This window comes from Haliotis cracherodii, unplaced genomic scaffold (genome assembly GCF_022045235.1).
Source record: "Haliotis cracherodii isolate W230 unplaced genomic scaffold, xgHalCrac1.p SCAF_8, whole genome shotgun sequence".
Classification (NCBI taxonomy): Eukaryota; Metazoa; Mollusca; class Gastropoda; order Lepetellida; family Haliotidae; genus Haliotis; species Haliotis cracherodii.
This window is the reverse complement of record NW_027266341.1, coordinates 12,347,376-12,353,375: the sequence shown is the minus strand read 5'-3', so window position 1 is coordinate 12,353,375 and position 6,000 is coordinate 12,347,376.

The following is a 6,000-nucleotide window of genomic DNA, read 5'->3' as shown; positions in this document are numbered from 1 at the left end:
TTCGTGCCTTATATATGACATAAACTGCTGGGGAAGAGACTAATATACCCATGGTTGATGGTGGCTATGACACAAACAAGAAATTGTTATTCGATTGTGGTATATTTCACTCGGTGTCATAGCTGTGTTTTGTACCTTAACCTTGCAGCGTTTCGGCGACTGTTTTCAGCCTTGTAACTTTTTGCTAACGTATCCAGTTTTTATACCAAATTCTTTTTTTTAAGTGTATACTTTCTTTTGCCCGGCAGTTTAGTTGTTTTTTCACACAGATGGTTAATGAATAGAATAATAGATATCCACGTGTTTGTTGCTATAGTTAAAATAATACAGCTAGAGATGAAATAGAAAAAAAGCATATGTTTATAGGAATAGGAGCTCCACACCACGTTGAACATTTCCATTATAGATTTAGACGTTGTAATTGGACAGTTTGTCTCTGTGTAATGTAGTGTGAACTAGGGCATTAACTGCTGGAAATACATACTTCAAACTTGACAGCAATGTCAATTAGCCCGATCGAAGTCCCCTCTTTAACATCCTCAGATATGTATGGATCTTTACATGTGTTTCTTTGTTTGTTTTTTTGCCTTTTTGTTTAACATCGCCAGTGATCCAATAATTGGTTTCATGAACATCGTTGATCCACGACGACATTCAATCATCGAAGTCACCGCGTCTGACCACCCGATCCAGTAAGCCGGCTAATTAAGACAATTAACAATGCCTATTTGGTCTGTAGTGGAAAATACCGATAAAATTCATATTTTGTAATAAATGTCAACATTTGATTATGCGGTTTAGACGTCCACAGAAATACAAAATTTTGCTGCTTTGACACCCCTCACACCCCACTCCCCTATTGTATGAAATCTAAAGATTTTTAAGATAAAGATACTGCTGAAACGTTTCTTGATCGCGTCAGTTGTGAGTATAACATTCTTTACAAGAGTTTCAACAGTAAACATTGCGGCAAACTTGTGCGAATATTGCTAGAGAATATAAAACGTCAACGCCAGAGAAAAACCTGTCTCGATTATCACCCGAAACATATTCCACTGGGCACAAAAGAAGAAATAGGGGTTAAAATTAAATAAATGGATCACTGAAAATCAGTTATGACACCAGGTGTTGGCATAAAGGGTAAGCATGTCATGTCCTACCGATGACCTTCCACTCACACAATTTGGATGAGAAAGTAACTGTTTTGTTGTTTTGCCTAACGCACTCCTGTCATGCGACGGTGGCCTGTAGAAAAACCAGATAATCAAGTGATGGACTAGAAATCCAGCGACACAATGGCGCACTTATACTTTGTTGAAACTAAAAACGATATGTTAATTTTGAATAACGTCTGCAGAGTGCAGAGGTTCTGTTACTTATAAGAAAAGACAAAAACGTTTAGGAAATATATCCGTTTACCAACAAAACCGGGGCTGTTTTAAATGTCGCGGCCCAAACAGCCCTTTTATAGTTGACTCAGAATACCTTCTTTTCTGTGAAAGTAAGATCCAGGCTATATTTTTCTCCAGCTAACAAACGAGACCCGAGTTAGATTTATGAACGAATTACTTTTGTTTTACATATGCAACATCCCTTCTGCCCTTACCCCCAATCACAGCCATACACACTTAAACAATCAAATATAATACAACACAAATCAACTCGACGACAGATGGCATGTCCCCCAAACCACAACAGATGAATCAACATCGCAAGTTACTATAAAGCAATATAACAGCACGTAACTTTAGCTACTATATAACAGTCATTAACAACAGACGGAGCACAATGACGCTTAAAGCCACGAAGCTAAATGACAACATTTATATTACCAACCGAGATGTAGACTGTCTTATTCCAGTGTACGGTATGCTATGGATGCAGTCCCCAACTGGCTGGTGGGGCTGCACACCCACATGACATAACGTCCCAAACTAACCACTGTCCGGAGCAAAAAGCCAGTCAGTCTCATGTTTTCTGTCAATAAAAGCTATTAACGATGGCGTGACCGTGTCAAAGAATCGATATTCGAGATCCAACATGTGTTATTGGGTCCTTGGCAACAGTTGAGTGAAAGCGTTACTTCTGTGGACTCCTGACAACGGAAGCGAGACTATGCGAGTATTAACGCTAAACAAGGAGGCAGGTTTTACTGTTAATTTCCCATATCGACGCGCACGGGAACCAGCAATAGTAGCCCACCGTAGCAATGGAATTATGGCGAGAACAAACTCTAGTTATTGCCATGTTAGTACCCCTCTGGTCCTACAGATTGTTAGTTTGGTGATGTGATTATATTCATTATATCATATGGTTCGGGAGAGATTTTTGTAGCGAAAACTTTTCTACGTCGTCAGTCGGTTACTTATAATTATAAAAAAAATGAAATCATCATCATCGTCGTCGTCTTTATCGTCATCATCAACAATATAATAATTTTATAATATTAAATTTCTAAATATAATTCACGATCCAGTAGTCAAGAACATTTCTCTAAGAATATTGTCATGGATAAGTAAAGAATTATTACCTTAGTCGCGGCACTATAAGTTGAATATGACACAGAAAATCACAAAAATACATCCATCTTGCATATTAACGTTTTTACCGACAAGTGTAGTCTAGTTACAAGATTATGCGGCCCATGAAGATTTGTTTCATGCTGAATGGCTAGTTCCACAGTTAGGCCCATAACGTCATGTGGACGAGTTGTTCGAAATAATTGAAGATTGCGCCATTCATTTTTCTTTATATTAAAAACAATTAAATTAGACGTCGTTCCAGCAATCGACTAGCTTCGCTGATGTCTTCTCAACGTGAGATCAGGAAACCACGTTATATTGAAATAAAAGCGACAAAACCCTTTCCACATTCATAAGAAATATCTTCTAAAAGCAGGGTTCATTGTACGATTCCGACTATATCATGAACATGTGCTTATGAATCACTCTGATTTACTGGAGAAGGCTGTAGATGTAGCATTTGTTAATGTTGAAGAAAGTATTGGGTATATCACTGAAGCTGTTATTATTGCTGCATCAGATACGAAGAAAATGAATAAGGACTGTAAATATGATCAACAATGGTTTGATAGCGAATGCCAGCTACTTAAAAAGGAACGATGTAGACGTTTAAATAATTTTAGAAAGAAAAAGGATAGAGAATCACTAACCGACTATAATAAAGTAAGAAATCAGTACAACGATGTTTGTAGGAAAAAAAAGACAGAATATTTCGAACAAAAACAGAAACTGTTGGAATCAAGCATAGATAATTCTAAAACATTTTGGTCATCGCTAAAAGCCACTAAACCAAATAGATATTGCAAAAATGACATTGATATTCAAGCCTGGTTTGAGCATTTCCAGGAACTGTTTTCAGTTCCATTTAGCCATGACAATAACAATTTATTTGACATGGAATTCATGGAAGATAAAGTTGACAGTGTAACAGATGATATTCTTGAATGTCCAATATCTAGAGAGGAAATTATTGACAGCATATCCAACCTTAAAGATAATAAAGCATCTGGAAATGATAATGTGATAGCAGAGTTTTTTAAATATTCCTCAGACATTTTAATACCATATTTAGAACTAATTTTTAATATCCTTTTAGAGAGATCATATTTTCCAGATAATTGGATAGTTGGCATTATTGTCCCTCTTCACAAACAGGGCGCAACCAGCGATGTTAATAATTACAGAGGCATAACTCTCCTAAGTACATTCAGTAAAATATTTACTTCAATTATTAATAAGAGACTTGTTTTCTGGGCGATTCTTTGGATAAGATAAGTGAGTCACAAGCAGGTTTTAGAAAAGGATACTCCACCACTGACAATGCTTTTATCCTATATTCTATAATTCAGAGATATCTATCAGTGAAACGAGGGAAGCTATATGCTGTATTCGTAGATTTTGCAAAAGCTTTTGACTCTGTGAAAAGGGATAACTTGTGGTCACTCTTTCAAAGACATGGGCTAAGTAGCAAAATTGGAAAGTTATTATGCTCTCTATATAAAAATGTGAAGGTGTGTGTCCGGAACAATGGCGCTATATTGGATACTATTGTAAGTAGCAGGGGTGTCCGACAAGGGTGTATATTAAGTCCCTTCTTATTTTCCTTTTTCATAAATGATTTGGCATATCAAATCCAAAAAAATTGCACTGATGGAATACAACTGCACCCCGAAACTATTAAATTATTTCTGCTTCTTTTCGCTGACGATATAGTCATGTTCTCGAGCACAATACCTGGCCTGCAAAAGCAAATACATGTATTAGAGAGTTATTGTGACGAGTCAAAACTTAGTGTAAATATGGATAAAACCAAAGTTGTAGTTTTTAAAAATGGTGGTAACATATCCAGAAAAGAAAAATGGTTTTACAGAAGGAAGCCTGTAGAAGTTGTTCCATTTTATAAATACTTAGGCTTGTGTTTTACAAGTAGATTAACTTGGTCAAGGAATGCACATAACATTTCATTACAAGCCAAGAAATTTTTTGTAGGCATATTAAAAAGTCTTAGAGTTCTGGACAATGTAACATATGATGTTTATTTTAAAATATTTGATACAAAAATAAGCCCGATGCTATTGTATGGATCAGAAATTTGGGGCCTAGAACATTTGGATGTTATTGAGAAAATACATTTATATGCATGTAAACGGTTCTTCGGGGTAAAATCTAGCACAGAAAACGCAAGGGTATATGGTGAATGCGGACGGTTTCCCATGTATATCAATAGTTATTTAAAGGTTATTAAATACTGGGTCAAGCTATTAAATATGCCATCTTCAAGATACCCGAAAAAATGTTATAATATGATGCTTCTCTACGAAAGCCATGGGAAACAAAATTGGGCATCAAAAGTTAAAAACATGTTATACGAATGTGGATATGGTTATATTTGGTTACAGCAACATGTAGATATGCCACAACATTTCTTCTCCCGTTTGACACAGACTTTAAAAGATATGTACATTCAAAAATGGCATTGTTCTTTGTCCAGTTCTAGAAAAGCAAACTACTACATTACATTTAAGACTACTATTATACTAGAACCTTATCTATTAAGTGTAAATTTACATAAGTTTAGAACAGCTCTTTCTCGATTCCGTTGTGGCTCACATGATCTATTTATTGAAACAGGCAGATATGAAGGTATTGCAAGAGAACACAGACTTTGTAGGATTTGTAAAACTGATTGTACTGAAGATGAATATCACTTTTTATGTGTATGTCCAGTGTATGAAGATTTAAGAGCAAAATATCTAAATAACTATTTCTACCGCAACCCAAACGGTAACAAATTTTGTAAATTAATGACTTGTGATTGTACAGAAACTATTAGAAATCTATCAATGTTCATTTATCATGCCATGAAACTAAGAAAATGTATGAATTTGTAACACGCCCCACAGATTGTACTATAGGCCTTTGGCCTCATAAGTACCATGAATAAAGATTGATTGAATCACTCTCAGTTAGTGATGATACCAGGTGCTCGCCAAAAGGTGAGCGTATCATGTACCACCTGTGGCACCCGTCACAAACACGTGCACAGACAGGTGAATTGTTCACCTGAAAAAAACAACAACAACAAAAACACGGGAACAAGTCAAAATTGGGAATTGCATCTAACATCATTTTTGTGACTGATGTGTCAAATTTGGAAATGTCCTTTACAGGTCTAATAATAAAACTTTTTGAAAGCTTGACTGAGGCCTTGAATGTTGTAACCTTGATCAAACCTTCTGAGCCAGATTTGTGTGACGCTCTTTGAAATCTTGAAAGAAAGGGCATGCTTAATCGTACCTCAAAGGTTGTGAAATGTAGACACCAAGGGCTGGAGCTGCATGAATATTTCTCGACATAAAGAGAAGTTGACTACTGGAAAGTTGAAGTCACCCCTCTTGTCATACAGCCTTGTAGAGAGTGTTTTTGTCACTCGGAATCTTCATTCATCTAAATATGAAAAAGATGAAGCAGTCTCACT